The sequence below is a fragment of the Rhinatrema bivittatum genome, chromosome 10 (assembly GCF_901001135.1).
Source record: "Rhinatrema bivittatum chromosome 10, aRhiBiv1.1, whole genome shotgun sequence".
Taxonomy (NCBI): Eukaryota; Metazoa; Chordata; class Amphibia; order Gymnophiona; family Rhinatrematidae; genus Rhinatrema; species Rhinatrema bivittatum.
The window spans coordinates 6,495,106-6,514,917 of record NC_042624.1 but is presented as its reverse complement, the minus strand read 5'-3'; the positions used below and the strand labels follow the sequence as shown (position 1 = coordinate 6,514,917).

At 41.5% G+C, this 19,812-nt stretch overlaps 1 long non-coding RNA gene across 1 annotated transcript in view; it reads left to right on the top strand.

Annotated features, from left to right (window-relative positions):
- The first annotated feature begins 2,528 nt into the window (after positions 1 to 2,528).
- The window catches only part of LOC115100415, a 150,667-nt gene continuing 133,383 nt past the window's right edge, over positions 2,529 to 19,812 (top strand). The window contains exons 1-2 of the long non-coding RNA XR_003859053.1: positions 2,529 to 2,928; positions 13,189 to 13,320. This is a non-coding gene — a long non-coding RNA (uncharacterized LOC115100415). The remainder of the gene's footprint in view (positions 2,929 to 13,188; positions 13,321 to 19,812) is intronic.

Below are 19,812 nucleotides of genomic sequence, written 5' to 3'. Positions count from 1 at the left end.
TTTAGGGATAGGGCTTGTAAACAGCCCTAATGGCCGCTCTTCCCCCCTGTAGGCCCTGATCCTGAAACCCTCTGACTGGCCTAGATTTGTTTGTTTTAATACTTACTTGCCATCCCTAGCAGAAGTAAATATACGGTGCACACTTGTGCATGTAAGTAATTACACGTGCATTTCTTGTCCAGGCTGCGACATGCCCATGCTCCACCTCTTTTTAGAAACTTTTCACTTGTGCACACAGCGAGCGATAGGCACATCCATGAGTGGCTTACAAAATCCGCTCGACGTGCACCAGCCCAACTTGTGGACGTGTCTCCCACTTTTGCAAGCGCAGGGCTTTTTAAAACTCACCAAATACCTTTTAGAATCAGAAGTATGCATGTGAATCTGAACTTCACCCCTTTTCTAACCCACATTGTTCTCCTATGCACAAATATTAATTGTAAAATCAGGTTTCCCCCATGCTTTTATGTAAACAAACCCCAGGCAATACTATAACATCCATTACACTCATAAACGTGTGTTTTTTGCATGTTGCTAGCTTTGAAAATTCACCCTAATAGTTAGCTAGTTAGTATGCATGCTAAAAGTCTTTAGTGTGCACATAAACTGCTGAATTTTATAATGAGTTATGCACATAAATGAAACGTATTATTGTAGCAATTTTATAAAGCCATTTACATATGTAAAGTGCACTTCTGCAGGCAAATCCTGTGAACAATTCAATTTTCAAAATGTTCAAAAGCCCACTTGCAGGATAAAGTACATTTACACATATAAAACTTTAGTTTTAAGCATGTAAATGCTTTTGAAAATTAAGCCTTTAGTTTTAGAGTTGACTAAACGTTTGAAAAATTAGCTCAGGGTTCACAATATTATATATCTGTCTGAATCCAGCTGCCTTCCCAGAATTCTCAGCTTCAGATGCCCAGTGCACAGCAGGAAACAACCAGTGGGTGTCCTGACACACATGCTACTAAGACCTGACAGAGGCACACACAGGCATACATGCACATCGGCTCGCATGATTCTGTGCACATTGGAGGGAGAGCTGGACTTTCACCCCGATGATGATATCACACACTCCTGACAACTTAGCCGGTCTGAAGCGTGACTCTTTGTTTTGGCAGCAGGTCCTCTCAGCCTGTTTCTGGTCCCTGCCTTTTCAAAGGTAGGGTTATTACTGTTTAAGTGCTAGCAGTTAGTGCTATTTTGCTATGGAAGTTTTACTCTATTGTAATTATAATTCACTTTACTTGTGGTTTTCTGAGGGCCAAGCCCCCAACCAGAAAGCCTTATAATAGGCCTAATACTATATGGGTTCCAAGAATCTTTTGTCTTTGTAGCAGGGTTTCCTGGTTATCATTTAGCAGTGCCTGTAAGTATACAGTATTGTAGGTGAGATTTTTACCTCAGAAAATTAAGCTTTGAGGTTTGAGAAGGCGGGGAATGGCAGCACAAGCCTGAAAGATTTGCCTAGGGGGCCCTAATAACCTTGACTGGCCTTGCAGGCAGGATAGCTAAGGTCCATTTGGCAGTGGAAAGTTGCAAGTAATGTAGATAGATGGGAGTCAGCAGCTGAGGACCAAATTAGAACAGGGATTATTTGAGAAAATTGGAAGGTGAGGAAAGTGGGAGAATAATGCAAGATAATAGCATGAGGGGAGGATAGCGTGATTCCGTTTCTTTTATTCCAGACTTCCGTCTTACTTATTTATCATCCTTCCCTTATGTTATACTTTATGACTTTCAACTTTAAGCTTGACCATATTATTCTTCTTGCTTTGAATTGAAAGGCAACTTATTTATTGTACAGAGCTACCTAAAAATCATTTTGTGCCTGAGTTAGTAAAGGTTTTTTTTTTTTCCACTGAATAGGAAAATTATGATGTTCCTTTGTATAGTGATTTTTATAAATCCATTACTGCAATTTTAAACTGTTTCTTTTTTTTTTTTTAATACAAAGGGAATAGATGAGCCAGTTGAAATGAATGAATTGCAAAACGAAATCCAATATTGGATTTTAGCACTTTAACACTGAATCCAATGCTTCTAGTTAGAATGGATAAGTTAGCCTGTATCCTAGCATCCTGGGAGTCAATACAATTAGCAAATTTGTAAAGCACTTAGCATATAATCATTACATCTTCTATTTATGCAGTCATTTAACAAAGGCCTGCCGTATGCTTACCTGTCTAATCTTTCTACCCCACCCACCACTTAGGTCTTCTCTCACAACCCATTAATCTTCCTTAATCCCGTCTCTTCAACAGACTACGTACACAACCTCCATACCCATATTAGAGGGGATAAAAACAGCCCCCAGATTGCAAAATGTTTTTCAAACTTTCAATATATATATATATATTGCTTTATTATACAACCAGAAATATGTCTTCTATACAGCAATGAAATGCTAAATATCAAACAAATATCTTTCTGCCAGGATCCTTTCTCAGTCTCTGTCCTCCTCCACTGCAGGGGCTCGTGCGGTCGGCACAGCTCAGTCGGGGCAAGAGCCCGCTCACCCCTCCCTTCTGTGAGCCAGCAGTGAACAGTGAACCGGGAAATTAAGAGAAAAAAAGGGACAAGAGGGCTCAGAAACCTGCAAAATAAAGAGAAGCAGCAGCACTGTTTTCAGGCCCTTAACTTGCTCCCTGGGGCGTCGCGCACCCGAAGGAGCGCAACCTAAGGGGCCTGCCCCTTAGCGCGCTCCTTTGTGAGCCTTTGTGAGGATTCAGACGAAAGGCCCTCCTTTCGCTACACTACCCCACCACAACAGTGCTACTCGCCCCTTCGTGCAGACCCAAGTGGAAACTCTGCCTCGAGCCGTGCTGTGGAGGCGGACCACAGCAACGAGAAAAGACGCAGGAACTAAAGAAAATAAGGACACACACAAAAACGAAACTAAAAAGCTGCCGACCCAGCGCGGTGAGTGAACCACGCCCCTGAGAGGCTCTAGGCCTATCAGCGGGCTCAACAAAGGCCTTTAAATTACCGCGCCTCCCACAGGCGTCGCACGCCGTGCGTCGCGCGCCCGAAGGAGCGCGACCTAAGGGGCTTGCCCCTTAGCGCGCCCCTTGGAGCGTCCCAGAGCAAGAGCCATTACCCACCCTTATCCATCCAGCGATCACACATCCACCCATCCAGTCTCCAGAAGCATTCATCTAATCTCCTGCAGCACTCATCCAGTCTCCAGAGGCACTCAACCAGTCTCCTGCAGCACTCATCCAATCTCCTGCAGCACTCATCCAGTCCCCAGAGGCACTCATCCAGCAGCACTCATCCAATCTCCTGCAGCACTCATCCAGTCTCCTGCAGCACTCATCCAGTCCCCAGAGGCACTCATCCAGCAGCACTCATCCAATCTCCTGCAGCACTCATCCAGTCTCCTGCAGCACTCATCCAGTCTCCAGAGGCACTCATCCAGCAGCACTCATCCAATCTCCAGAGGCACTCATCCAGCAGCACTCATCCAATCTCCTGCAGCACTCATCCAGTCCCCAGAGGCACTCATCCAGCAGCACTCATCCAATCTCCTGCAGCACTCATCCAATCTCCTGCAGCACTCATCCAGGCTACAGAAGCACACATCCGGTCTCTAGGAGCACATCCAAGCTCCAGTAGCACTCATCCAGCACCGATCCAACCTGAACAATAATGTACTACCGACCACGCACCTACAAATCACTCATCCCAATCATGATTTCCCCCACTACACAGTTACTAGGCCTCACCCTATTCACCATAATCCTATTCAACGCCCAATCTCTCACCAACAAAACTCTTATACTCAACGACATACTGCAGGACACAACCCCAGACGTTTGCGCCATAACAGAAACATGGCTCAAATCCACGGACATCACACTCATTAACCAATTACCAACGCAGACTTATGATTTCTTCTCCATCCCAAGACAAAAAAAAAGAGGGGGTATCTTCCTAGCTGCAAAAAAATCCTTAAGGTTCTCACACCACCCCATCAGTACAGTAACTAAACTAGAACTAGGATTGTTCAAATCAGAACAACTCCAAATCCTGCTAGTCTACGCCCCTCCAGGCTTACTAGAGTCAGACTCCTCTCCTATCATCGAAACCATAACTCTGCATCTCAATCTTGACTCCCCTGCTATAATCCTGGGTGACTTCAATTTACATGTTGACAAAGTTCCCCTCTCTACAAACTGTGAAGCCCTCCTCACCGCACTGTCAGCGATGGGATTCAGACAACAAATCAATAAACCCACCCACAAAGCAGGTCACACGCTCGATCTACTCTTTACAAACACTGGTATTTCTCTTACAAAACAACCAAATTTCAAAAAAGTCCCATGGTCAGATCATTCTCTAATCTCCACCAGCTTTTCCTTACCTCGATCAGACTCCAAACTCAACTCAAGACCCTCTTTCCTATACAGAAAACCTTGCAACTCGGAACATCTAAGTAAAGCTCTAACCTCGGATCTACCACTCATTGAAGTATCTACCCCTAACGCTGCCCTCCAATCCTGGTCCAAAATAACAAAATCTATAGCAAACACTCTCTGCCCACTGACAACCAAAACAAGGTCTGCTAATACATCCAAACGTCAACCCTGGTATAATGATGAACTACGAAAACTCAAACAATTACTTCGGCAAAAAGAAAGAAAATGGCGCAAAGCCCCTTCACCAGCCTCACTCTCTGATTAGAAACGATCACTCCATCTTTACAAAAGTACCACGTTGAAAATCAAAAGAGACTACTATGCCCGAAAGGTTCATCATCTCAGCTTTGACTCAAAAGCTCTATTCGCCTTCGTTTCCAGCCTCACTAAACCTATCACTCCAGATATACCACCCGAACAAGCCCAGACTAAAGCAGACGAATTGGCTCTTCATTTTAACAAAAAAATATCGGATCTCCTTAATCCGCTGATTCCAAACACTACGTCTCCAGATAACACATATCTTCCCCAAAATAAAGACATCCAGCTTAATGCCTTTGAACCCATCACAATCACAGAGATACAAAATGTATTAAAAAGAATGAAACCGTTATCACACCCATTTGATCAAATCCCTACCAAAATGCTGCTTCTTATCCCGGACACAATAGCAAAAACCCTAGCAGATATTATAAACTGCTCCTTATCACATGGCATCTACCCAGATGACCTAAAAACTGCCTCAATCAAGCCACTGCTAAAAAAACCAAATCTAAATGCATGTGATCCCAACAACTTCTGCCCTATTTCCAACCTACCATTTATAGCTAAAATCATGGAAAAACTGGTAAACACCCAACTATCCAACTACCTAGAGGACCACAGTATTCTGTCCCCAAACCAATATGGTTTTCGCAAAGCCGCAAGCACCGAAACGCTACTAATTTCACTCATGGACTACCTACTCTCTGGTATTGATAAAGGCCAAGCATATTTACTAATCCTCCTTGACTTCTCGGCGGCCTTTGACACCGTCAACCACGCCCTTCTTCTAAAACAGCTGGCAAACATTGGTTTAACAGGTGCCACACATAACTGGTTCAAAACATTTCTAGAAAACAGAGGATACAGAGTCAAAATTCATAACAAAGAATCCCAATACCACCCTTCTAATAGAGGAGTGCCGCAAGGATCATCACTTTCACCCACCCTTTTCAATGTCTACCTGCTACCACTCTGCCAACTACTTACAAAATTAAGCCTGAAACATTTCCTTTTTGCAGACGACGTACAGATCGTAATCCCTATAAAGAATCAATCTCAAAAACAATGGAATACTGGGACAGTTGCCTATTAGAAATTAAACTTCTCCTCAACAGTCTAAACCTTGTACTCAATGCTTCGAAAACAGAATTCCTGCTCATATCACCGGAAAACAATAACACACTTCCTAAACCACCCACACTCCTTCAAACAACCCACGTAAGAGACTTAGGAGCCATCCTAGACAATCGTCTCAACCTCAAAACATTCATTAACCAAACCACCAAAGATTGCTTCTACAAATTACATATCCTGAAAAGAATAAAACCGCTGTTTCACACTCAGGACTTCAGAACAATCTTGCAAGCAATAATCTTTTCCAAACTAGATTATTGCAACTCATTACTATTAGGCCTCCCAGCTTCTTACACCAAACCTTTACAAATGGTTCAGAACTCTGCAGCCAGAGTCCTTACAAATTCCAGGAAAATTGACCACATTTCACCTATTCTCAAAAACCTCCATTGGCTTCCGATCCACTATAGAATCATGTACAAAACCATTAACATCATATACAAAACTATCAACCAACACACGCAACTTGACCTACAAATACCACTTAAAAAATTCACCTCCGCCAGGCCTATCAGGGAACATTACAAAGAGTCACTCCAAATTCCAAAGGCCAAAACCTACCAACATAAATCCTTGAGTCTCAGAGCCTTCTCATCAGCAGGTCCAGCTCTCTGGAACTCGATCCCACCTGATTTGAGACAAGAGCCATGCTCTTTAACATTTAGGAAAAGACTAAAAACTTGGCTTTTCAAAAAAGCATTTCCAAGCCTTGAATAAAACCTCCTCTCACTAGCACTAACTCGTATGCAATAATGGAATGTAAACACGAATCAACCAACCTCAAACCCTCTCTCACTAATTCCTGCTGAATATTTATCATACTATTACCATTCACAACTGTCATATTTATTCATTTGATTACCTATGTACCGTTTCATAGTCTTATTTTTTCACTTGCTATTCTAATGTATCAATAGGCTGAAATGTAAATATTGTGCTGTTCAATTTCTCCCCTTCCATCCCAAGTTTATTTTCCTTGTTTTTTGTAACTTTCCCTCTCCCTTTTTCTGATTCACTGTATTTAAAGTTCAAGGTTCTTATTGAAAATATTGTTTTTTACGTTACGTTATGCTTTACACTCCTTGTTATTTGTAAACCGGGTTGATGTGATGCCTATCATGAAACTCGGTATAACAAAAACAATAAATAAATAAATAAATAAATAAATAAATAAATAGGACAAATGGAGGGATCTTTGCATTTCAGTGATACAGCTTAAATTAAACTGAGACAATGAGACAGTTTAGGAATGAAGCAAAAATGGCAAGTGAAGAAGCTCCTCCCCAACTGGGACATGCATGGAAGAAAATATTGGTTAGGTTCCTTTGTTTAGTTTGTATTGTTCTGTGATTCATGTTGATCGGTTTGCGGCTAAAAATATATATTTGTTTTATTTTTGTCTCATTTGAATATTCAGTTTCCCTTTACGTGAAGAAGGGAAGCAATGCATCCTATTTTGTCTCTATAACTAGGGTTTTTCATCAGAGTTTTATTGAAATGTGCAGGCAGACCTCAGCAGCAGCAGGAAGAAAAGCACTCCAAGACATAAAGAGTGGAGCAAAGTGGCACCAAGAATGGTCTTGACCTTGACAGGACAAAGCAGCAAAACAGAGACATCAATAGCTGAAGGCAAAGGAGCAAAGCAAAATCAACAGTGGCAAAAACACCCCAATGCTGAAAAGTGGGGCAAAGAAAACTAATAACAGGAGCATGAATATCCTGTTATGTTCTGTGTGTAAAGTTAGAAGTGGGCCCTTGGGTCATGGAAGAGATGACTCTACCCACAGGGAGGAGCCCTGTGAGGACTCACCATGACAGGCGGGACCTCAGCAGTGATTGACAACAGAGGCAATAGCTTTATTATACAGCAATAATAACCCAAGGAGCGGGTTAATGAATTCAGTCCATGTAAATAGCCTGCAAGCAGGCTTCTCTGGTAGAGGTCCACAGAGTGGGAAAATCCTAGAGATACTTCCTCTAGATGAGACTTGTGCTGATGGCCTCCGGTAGTGGTCCGCGGTGTGGGGTATGCCAGAGACTGAAGCTGGTGGTGGCACAAGATAATGCAGATCCAGTAGTGGCCCGCAGCACGGGGTAACTCGGGGAGTACCTTCTCTTGATGAAGCCTTGTGCTGGCGATCTCTGGTAGAGGTCTGCAGCAGGGGGTAGGCCGGATGCCAATGGTAATGGTTGCACAAAACAGTATGGATCTGGTAGTAGTCCACAGAGTGGGGTAACCTGAGAATCAACACGATGAAGGAGAAGTAGGTCCAGAACTCACTCAACATTAGAGGAAGCCAGTTGTAGAGTAGGCAGCGAGGAGACCCAGAACAGGAGCTCTGGAGGGTCGTCCGAGGAACAGTGATGAAGCTCACTAAAAGAAAGATGAGACAAGTAAGATGGCTCTCTGAGGAGCAGATAGCCCTAGGGGTAACAAGGCCCCCGAGATCACCCAGACAGGAACAGTGAGACAAGTCCCAGAATGGCGGAATTGAGCAGGACAGGAATCCTTGCTAACTCGTAGCTTAGATGGTCAGCTGAGCTAAAGTATAGTAATCAGATGATGTCATGTGGTGGGGACACCCCCGATTTTCCCACTATGACTCATACAAGAAGGGGGCAGACGCTCATGCCCTAGGTTACCCCGATGCAAGATGGCTGCCGGGAGCACCTACGCTGTCCCGGGCATGCCATGAGGGTTAGCGAATGGAAGCAGAGGCGGCCATCCTCCCTAGACTCTGTGCTGTAGGAAGAAAGGAGGTAAACAACAAAGGTTGCAGCTGCCTGCGACCGGGCGCAACAGATCCCCAATGCAGGAAAGGAAGACCAAAGGAGCTAAAACAGTGGCATGAACAACCCATAACACCAAGTATGGCAGGGACACTCCAAGACATGAATAGAAATATCAAAGCAACCAAACATTGGCATGAATTCCTGAATATGGGAGAGGTATAAAATAGCACCAACAGTAGCATGACAATCCCAAGGCACCATGAGTGGGGCAAAGCAGCATCCACAGTGGCAAGAACACCACAAGGCTCCAAATGAGAAGCAAAAAACACTGCCAACAGTGGCATGAACACCCCAAGAAACCATGAGAGGACCAAACCATCAACAAGAGTGACAAAGCCCCCAAGGCTCCAAATGAGAGGTATGAAACACCAACAAAAGTGGCATGAACACCCAAGGTACAATGGGAGGGAGAAAGCAGCAACAACAGTGGCATAAACACACCAAGGCCCCAAGAGAGGTGAAAAGTGTACCTACACAGTAACATAGTACTGACGACAGAAAAAGACCATCTGGTCCATCTACTCTACCCAGCAAGTTTCTTATTGTAGTAACAGCCGCTCCTTGCAGTTACCCCCAAGCCTTATGTTAAGGGTAATAACTGCTGCTCTGTGTAGGTTACCCCCAAGCTTATGTGGCATGAGGACTCTATGGCACCAACAGTGGTATTAAAAATCCAAGGCAACGTGAGAGGTATGTCATTGTGATCTGGCTATGGCATATGTCAGCCCATTGATCTTTCAAGTTGATTCAGCTGAACTGGTTGGATCAGTGGATTGGCTGGTTTCCTCCTTCACCTCTGCATAATTGTCAGTTCTGAAGCTTTGTGCTTAGCCAATCTCATTTCATTAAGACTATCAGGCACATAGTACCAAGTAGAATATTTTGTAACCATTTTCTTGCACACGAGCACTCGAATAAATGTCTTTCTGCAACCTTTTAAACACCTCAAGTGACTCTTCCTCCAAAAGATGAAATTCAATATCACTTTTGCAAGTAGATTTACATTTCTCCAAGGCATCTACTGTAGTACTCCAATAAAATGCAATATATCATTGAAACTAACCTTTTGTTACTCAGCAACATAACTATTAGGTTTTTAAATGGTGTTATCCTCTGCTACAGCCAAATTCATAGGGCTTATGGGAAAATAATCCCTTCACTTGAATAAAGTTTAAAGCTGGGATATTTGCAGCATATTAATCCATTAATTCCAGCACAGAGATGAAGAAGGATTTATTGAAAAGTTGGCCACAGCTATCTATCTTGAGGTCTGTCGAAAGAGGAAAGATGGACTTAGAAAAACTATTAAATCAGAGTTGCTCCATATTTAATACTATGCAAATAAATGGAGAAGAAAATGTTAGATGAAACTTAAGAGAAATATCAAAGCACATATCAAGCTCTGTAGAGAATATAGAGTGCAATATGGCTATTATATAACACCGATTTCCTGATGCTCTCTGAAATGATTACTGTGTTTATGATGATATTGTGTTAGTTTTAGCTATGAATATGGCAATACTTTCCTCTTTTTTTCACTCATAAGTATAATTGTTGTTACATTATGTGCTGGTCACAGTTTATGATTGTATTGAATAATTGTGTGGATTATAAAGCTTTTAGCCCTTATTGAGATCTACCTTTCCCCTTTGAAAGGAAACAACACGTTTTTAATTAAATTAAATATATAACATGTCTCCTTGTTCATTCAAAAGCCAAAATTAGCAGAGCAAAATCCTTCTCTCTTACCAGTTCCCTTTTCATCCTTACCCGAATGCTTATCCATGTTTTCAATAAACTGAAAAATAATCTTCTTCAGGAATGGCATGACATATTTATATGTCCTTAATATAGCCCAATAATAAAACAGTCAGGCAAAGTAAGACCCCCCCTTTTTTCTACAAATAGCATTCTTTATAGAATCTAGGGGACTGATTCATTAATGAGCCAATTTTTGAAAGGTTTACCTGGCTAACTTCAGAGGTTAGCTGAATAAATCTCTGAAAATTTCCTCCCACTGATCAGCGAAATTTATATGACAAAATTCACAAAGTACATAAATTTAGTCAGAAAAGGGGTGGGTCTTGTATTTATTTTTTTTGTATTTATATTAGTTGTATGCCACCCAATAACTACATCTCTGAGTAGCTCACATAATAAAGCAATTATAGCTAAATTCAGACAAAAGAACCAAGACCAAAGATAAATTAATACAGAATTAGCTATCAATGTCTTGTCACACCTTCCATAATTCAAACAGTATCAGCAAATGTCAGCTGAAACAAGAAAATCTTCAGCATTTTCTTAAATTACTTTAGACAAGATGTTAACTATACAGCTTCTGGAAATGAGTTCCATAGTTCAGGGACTGCTATGGAAAGTAATCTCTCTTGAGTCTCTCTTGCGAGGAGGGTATGGTGCACAGATGATACATCCAAAAGTTCCCTCTGAGGAGATCTCAAAGCCTTCGATGGATTATAAATGTGTAACTTAAAATTCATCTATGGCAGGGCCTCAGAGCTAGTCATTTTGTGGACTAAGCCAGGGCAACTCCCTCAATGTTGACAAAAAAATGTGCTCTTTTGTTAAGTCCAGTTATCAACTAGGCAGTACAATTCTGAAATGACTTAAGGATGCATAAAGTGTAAGTTGGCAAACTATTGTACACTATATTACAGTAGTCCAGGCTAGGGAAAACCATAGTGTGAACTACTGAACAAACATCATTTTTGCTAGATAAATATTTCAGGGGCCTTAACAAATGCAATTTTAGAAACAATTTTTAACTACCACTAAGATTTGAGGCGCCATCAAGAGTTCAGAATTGAGAATAATTCCCTGGCTTTTAACCTGCGTAAGAACTGGAATCCTACAATTTTCAAACTTGAAACATGGAATTTTAGCAGCAGGCGTATTGGTCCTACCCCATCTCTGCAGAAATATCACTTCAGTTTTGCTCACATTTAAGGCTAGGCCATTATGCTCCAACCACTGAGAGGTTTCTGGAAAGCAGCCCCAGAATTGCAGACCATGATGAAGAGATGGGAATGAGAAATTGAACGATCATCAGCGCATACACAGGAACTTTCACAAGAGCCCAGCCAAAGGTTTACAAAGTGGGGCCAAGTTAGAGAGTCTGGCCGATAGGGCCGAACTCTGGCTAACCCCTGTTATTATTGTATGCCATTCTGAAGAATCTGAATCAATTAAGATTCTATGAGATCAGTCCGTTAAATAACAGCTGAACCAATTGAGTACAGTACCAGAGATACTGAACTTTCACAACCTATACAAAAAATATCTGATAATTTATGGTAGAAAATGCTGCTGACAGAACCTTGGCCATGATCTAAACACATCAGTTCTAGACAGTAATAACATTTCTGTATTGAGGCCCTTCTGAAAGCCAAATTGGAATGGATCTAACACTTGATGCACATGTAAAAAAACTGGTTAGTTGTTTCAATACAGCTACCTCAATAATCTTAGACAAGAAAGGGAGTGAGGGTATTAGCTGATAGTTCATGGGATCATAATTTTTTCAGTAATGGACGAATGGAAATGTGCTCCAAAAACTGTGGTTAAACACCTTCTGCTAGGAAAGGTTTATGATGGTAGCCATGAACGGATAGATTTGATTTTTTAATACTTTTAGTATCAAAGCATTGTAGACATTTAAGGGACAGAATGATGAATTTATTGCTGTAATTATCTGTGATATTTTGACCTGAGAAACTGCCTGGAAATTATCCCATTGTATCTTAGTATTAGTTAAGGAACCAAGACACCAACATTGATAACACAAATAATTGGCCTAAAGCAATTCAGACACATTTTGACTGACTACACTTAAGGAAATATTCTGCCATAAGTCAAGCTTGTTAAATTTGGTGAAAGTTCTGAAAAAGATAATCAGCTATAATTGCTCAGTTACTTTTGCTGTGTATTGGCTTATTGAAAATTCACTCATAAGAGATAGAATTGGAGAAAAACCTTAGTAAATTCAGCCTAGATTACTTTCATTCCATCTATTGTTGCTCGGTTGACTTCATGAAAGATACTAGGCCTAGATTCATGAAAAAAACTATAAATATAGTGAAAATAGCACCTGCAATAAAAAAAAAAAAAAGGGCATGGTTAGGTTAATTTGCAGCCTACCGCATCACATAGGTAAATAACGCACGGTGCGTTGCATCAGCACGTGGCACATCATGCATCGCATCATCGTGTCGCATGTTGTGTCACTGCATGCCGTGTCATTTTACATGGTTAGCAGAGATTAGTGTGTGGTGCGTTATTTTTTCAGTTTATATATCCTGGCTTCCTGAAGCTGCCTCCTTAAGGGTGTATCAAGCAAGGGAGAGAGAGGAAAGGACAGTTAGTGAGTGGTTTAGTGGGAGTTGGAGCTTTTTCTGAATCGATTACCTGAGTACATTGTCTGCAACGTGTGTACACATCATTTGGCATAAGATGCTCACAATGCTTAAGAAGCAAAGTGCACCTCTGATGCCAAATAAAAAAATAATACTTGCTGTCATTGGTACTTATGTCTTATGTTTTGTTTCCACAGCTCTTACCCACAAAGCTGCTGGTCCCAGCAGGGATCAGCTAAGAAGACCCAGGGACCAGCCAGGAAGCCTCGGGGACCAGAAGCACAGCAGTTCTTTTGCATAGGACCTTCCTGATGGATGCCTAGACCCAGGTGAGTGAGGAGGTGGAGGAGCAGCAGCAGCCACATGCTCAGGAGGCATTGCAGATGCTGCAATCCCTGGGTTCACCCAGCCCACTCAATGTGTCTCTCAACATCTCTGGCCTCATGGAGGAGCCTAGCCTTGAGTGGGAGCCAATCGATTCGGCACAACCTCGAGCCAGTACATCACAGCGCCAGCCTGAAGCATCGTGCCCTTGGCAGAAGTGGCCCAGAAGCATCATCATGCCACATTTGGAGGCCCAAATTTCTGCATGTATGTGCGTGCCCTCGTGCCAGTTTGAAAGTCACCTTCTTAATTTTGATCTACTGGCCAAGAATTTGTATGTCTTGTTTCATTTGCCATAGTATTTTTCCTCAACTTATCTAATAATTTTCCCTACCTTATCTTTTAAGATAAACATCACTTTTTTATACATAATAGCTTCCTGTTAATATAAAGAGCAGTATTTTTTAATCATATTCTCTACTCATGTCAGTTCTTGTCTAGCATTAGGCTTAAAAGTATTTCAGGAATGTTTTCTCATCTTTTTCGGATATCAGAAGGACTAGAAGGCAATCCATGAAGTTAGCATGTAGCACATTTAAAACTAATCGGAGAAAATACATTTTTACTCAATGTACTATTAAACTCTGGCATTTGTTGCCAGGGGATAGTGCAATTGGTGTAGCTGGGTTTAAAAAACGTTTGGATAGAAGATAGCGGCTTGAGCTGGGTCGTGGATCAGCGCTGCCCCTGACCTTATTGATTACTTGAAAACGCCTTCAAAAAGAAAGGGGAAAGTGAGTGTCTCTCCCCCCCCCCCCCCCCCCCCCCGACACTGTATTTCCCTCTGGACAGTGTTTAATAACTTCCTACATGCCTGGGACGGCACCGATAGAGGGGGAGCATAGCCCACTATGGTTTCTGGCAAGGGAGCATCAGAACTACTTGGAGATTACACTCTGAGTCCTCCGAATCTTCGCAAACTGCTGGCTCCAGAGAATGCCGACCTCTCACTCTTGACCCCGGCGCAGATTGACGACGTTGCCGCTGCGACCGTTGGAGGTGGGGGCCAGAGTGGAGGAATATCACTGGCGCCCTCAATTCCTCCTTGCTCGTTGGAGGTTTCTGGTTCTTCAAATTTTGTGCCTTTCACAACAACTTCAACCCCAACGGAGAGGCTAGGAGTTACCGGGGCAGCTTTGGCTGGACTGGCGAGATCCATAGAAGTGGTGGAACTCTCTACTCCAGGATGGGAGGATGAGTTGTTTCATCTTCCAACTAAGGCAGCAGTGGTGACACTGGAAGTGCTCTGGGGCCTAGTGGCAGGATTTGGTTGTTCCTTAAAGGACCAACATTCAAAATTGGAAAATTTATCTACTAAGGTGGAATCTTCGGAAGTTAAAGTAGATGGACAAAGCAATATTGTTAAAACCCAATTAGAGTCAATGGAGTCTTCTATTTCCAAGATTCAAATGTGTAATATGAAAATGATTAAAGATCTCATTAACATCTGTCATAGGTTACAAAATCTGGAGAACTATACAAGGCATTTGAATTTATGTTTTCTAAATTTTCCAAATGTGGTAGGGAAGGATTCTTATATTACACTAAAAAAAATATTTCCTGGATATCTTAAAATTTGAAGATGGTAAAATCCCTTGTATTAATAAGATGTATTTCCTGCCGGTTTCAGGAAGAACATAAGAAATTGCCATGCTGGGTCAGACCAAGGGTCTATCAAACCCATCATCCTGTTTCCAACAACTGATGCAATTAATAGCAGTGGCTATTCCCTAGGTAAAATTGATTAATAGCCATTAATGGACTTCTCCTCCAAGAACATATCCAAACCTTTTTTGAACCCAGCTACACTAACTGCACTAACCACATCCTCTGGCAACATATTCCAGAGTTTAATTGTGCGTTGAGTGAAAAATAATTTTCTCCGATTAGTCTTAAATGTGCCCCATGCTAACTTCATGGAATTCCCCCTAGTCCTTCTATTATTCGAAAGTGTAAATAAACAATTCACATCTACTCGTTCAAGACCTCTCATGATCTTAAAGACCTCTATCATATCCCCCCTCAGCCATCTCTTTTCCAAGCTGAACAGCCCTAACCTCTTCAGCCTTTCCTTATAGGGGAACTTTTCCATCCTCTTTATCATTTTGGTTGCCCTTCTCTGTACCTTCTCCATCGCAACTATATCTTTTTTGAGATGCAGCGACCAGAATTGTACACAGTATTCAAGGTGCGGTCTCACCATGGAGCGATACAGAGGCATTATGACATTTTCCGTTTTATTAACCATTCCCTTCCTAATAATTCCTAACATTTTGTTTGCTTTTTTGACTGCTGCAGCACACTGAGCTGATGATTTTAAATGACCATCAGGGAAATTAAAAGTATGTATATCCTAAAATACCAGGGCCCCTTTTCTAAAATATAAAGGTATTGGCAAATTCAAAATATGCATTTGTATAACATGCTTTTGATAACTAGAACTTGTTTGTTTACATTTGTTACCACAGGCACTGGCCATCCCCTCACAAACACCAGGTTGCAAACTTGGCAAGCAAACAAGTAACTAAGGAGACATCCAATGGGAATGTGGAACCATGCTTCTAGCTAACTAACTGCTCCCCTAATTGATACTTTTTAACTTATAGGTAACAGTTTCAGTTAGTGTGCATTAAGTACCCTTAGGGCTGGATTTTAAAAGCCCTAAGCATGCTGGGCCTATGTTAAAAAGGCCCAGCAATGTGCATAAAGCCCAGGATATGTGTAAGTCCCGGGTCTTGCAAAAAGGGGTGGTCCAGGGGTAGGACAGGGGTGAGGCCAGAGGCCTCCGACACACTGGCCATTTGCCACTGTATTAGAGGACCGCATGCCAGCAGGCTGCCAGTACGTGCAACCTGCGCCTGCCTCCAGGCAGGCGCAAAAGGTTAGATAACAGTTTGGGGGGGTTAGAGTAGGGCTAGGGGGAGAAAGGTTAGGTGAAAGGGTGGGAAGGTTAGGTTAGGGGGAGGGAATGGGGGAAGGCAACATGACTCGGCGTGCACAATCCCTGATTTTATAACTTGTGCACGCCTGCGCATGCAAGTTATAAAGTTGGGAGTAACGTGCGCACATGTACGTCCACGCACTGTTTTGAAAATCTACCCCTTAGTGTGCACTAACACAAAATACTAACTTTTATGAAATGTCATCATTTTTTCTTTTGTTTTGTGATGCTCCCAAAACAAGATGAAATAGACAATCTTGTTGTCATTGCCTATTTTGTTTAAAACAAATGCACATCCCTAGTGTTTTTAGAACTTGATGGAATGCTTTTGGTGATAACTTTCAAAACTGCTCATGTGTATATGTGTCGGATGATGAAAACAAGCCCTTTATTAAAATGCCCGACTCTGGCCGAGTTTCGCTCTTTTGCACAGAGCTGCCTCAGGGGCAATTCATTTAACCAGGACTTGATTTGGTCAATGTAGAAGATATCGCATTGATTATACCTTCATATAAGTCAGCCAGAGTCGGGCATTTTAATAAAGGGCTTGTTTTCATCATCCAATTCCTATTGTCGTCACTGTTACACAGCTCACTGGATCGGCTACCGCTTTGTTTTTTGGGTCCATGTGTATATGTGTACACAGCAATTTACTACTATATTTTATAACCTGTATACCAAAGATATACTCATGTTATAAAATTTGAATACATATGTGTGCTTATATGCGCGCATATGTAAAAACTGTGAGACACGCAAGTTCGGACTTAACCAGAAAAGTAATGGTACTTATCCAGATAAGTTCCAATTTATACAGTAAAGCTACACTTAGCCAGAGAAGTCTGAAATGCGCTACTTGTCCATCTGATTAGCACTTTTTTGGGACCTAACTGGTTATGTAAGATAGTCAAAAAAATCTAAATAAAGTGCTATTTAAATGGATTAAGTTTACATTTGTTTAACCAGGTAGCAGTAAAGATGCTACTTATCCAAATCAGAATTTAGCCAGATAAGTGTGCGCAAATTGAATTTTGAAGGGATATGAAATAGATCTTACTTATGTTATTTAGAAAGATTTACCCTCCGTAAGTCAGTTTTTAAGTGCATAAATCAGGGGATTTTATAATACGTTCACAGCAATAAAAATTACCAGTTTTACCAATTAGTCTACCAGTTCACCCAGTCCATCTGCAGTTTGTGAAGACCCTCCTGTCTCTTTAGCCAGAAGGCCCTCCATGTCATCAGAACCCTCACCCAGTAATTTATTTGAATTTTAAGAATATTTACAATCACTTGCACCAGATATTGAGTACAAGTAAATATACGCAAGTAAAAGACTTATGCGCATCACTTTGGCAGACTATAAAAGAACAACTTATTAGGGGTGTGCATTTGTTCCCAGCAAATTGGGAATCCGCAATGTATAGGGCCATTTTTGTTGTATTTGTGGGGAAGCGAAACATATCGCAATTCCCCATGAATACAACGAATCTTTGCCGAATCATTCGGCCGCCTAAAGGAGCCAATTTAAACAAACCCCCCACCCTCCTGCCCCCCCCAAGACATACCAAATCTCCCTGGTGGTCCAGCAGGAGGTCCGGGAGCCATCCCCTGCACTCACAGCTTTGGCTCCGGTATTCAAAATGGCGCCGATATCCTTTGACCTACTATGTCACAGGGGCTACTGGTGCCATTGGTCAGCCCCTGTGACATGGCCATTGGCACCATATTGTGCTCCTACCATGTGACAGGGGCTGACCAATGGCACCAGTAGCCCCTGTGACATAGTAAGGGCAAAGGCTATCGGCGCCATTTTGATTACTGGCAGCCAACGGCCCGAGTGCAGGAGATCACTCCCAGACCCCCGCTGGACCACCAGGGACTTTTGGCAAGTCTTGAGGGACCCTCCTGACCCGCACAAGACTTGCCAAAAGTCCAGCGGGGGTCTGGGAGCGACCTCCTGCACTCTGGCCGTCGGTTGCCAGTATTCAAAATGGCGCCGATAGTGAGGGCAAAAAGTCTATGTCACAGGGGCCGACTGTCCCAGAATCTGATAAATGAAAGTGGTCAATGCTTTGAAAATGTTTCTTAATTAATCACTATGTTATGGATTGCAAAGCCTGATATACCTATGAGTGGATAAGATAGTATTTGCACATAGATGGATTTATAATGGATGATGTGTAATTATGAATGTTTTGCAGTATAATCCACACTGAACAATTATATTGAAAACTGTAGAATATAAAAATATGTGTGAAAGTCAGATGCATATGTAAGTCAAAGCAGAACAGGTTGGCAAATTTTGGAAAATACTGTTTTGGATATATAAGTGTGACCTATTTGAGACCAGGCGGTTTGAAGATGATCTTTGATAAAGGAGGATAATTTGAAAAGGAACTTCCACAGATAAAGCAGAGTTTTCTCCACTGAAAGTCCTGTAATAAAATTGCCAGCCTTTAATGGTAAAAGTGTGCGTAAATCTGCATGCTCATACTTCTACTGGCATTTGGTAGAGCTGTTCCAGGGAATGGGGATGAGGTAGCGTTTTCCTTTTCATGCATACTTTTCTATATTAAAATGTACGTGCGTCGATTTTCAGGGTAAATCTGCTCATACCAAGTAGCAGGAGTAGTTGTGCACAGGCCGTTTTTCTGGTTAGATTTTCAAAGCAAATTTAAGCATGCTATGGAAATTGATGTAACATATGAGTATAACTGCCTGCAAATTTATATGGGATGTTATGCCATTAATTCAAATAAAAAAAGCAAATTGTTTATGCATCATAATTTGGGTAATAGTTTATTCCATTTGATAAATCTTTGAGACAGGTGCAGTGACAGGAGAACACCGCTGTTATTGGTTGTTTGGTGACTATAGTTATGTGGATGTCTGCTGGAGGAATGCAATTAATGGTATCTATGCAACAAAATTGAAAAGACAAAATGTAGGCTTTATCACACTGAATTGATGGTTTCATTGAGGATTATATGGTACATGATAAATTGTGAAAGGATATGTATAATAATTAGATATGTGTTACGCCATTACAGATTAATGAAATAACAAATGATATATATGTAGAATTGAAGCTTTGTGATAATTTTTTGTTTTTCATTCTAAATAAGTAGGTACTGATGTTCCAAAGTGTGATAATGGATTTATTACTCAGTAAATACCTTGTGATATTTATCATGCTAATAAATACACAGTAAATGGCATTATTATGATTGCCTATGCAAACATGGTAATAATCATGGAAATAAAGAATAATTAGGTGTTTTTTATCACCCCACATACTAAGGCAGTGCTTCTTAACCCAGTCCATTGGACACACACCTAGCCAGTTAGGTTTTCAGGGTATCCAGAATGAATAAGCAAGAGAAAGATTTGCATGCAATGCCTCCATTGTATGTAAATCTATCTCATGCATATTTGTCGACAGAGTGAGGGCAAAAGTAGCGCCGGCGCCATTTTGAATATTGGCAATACGGCC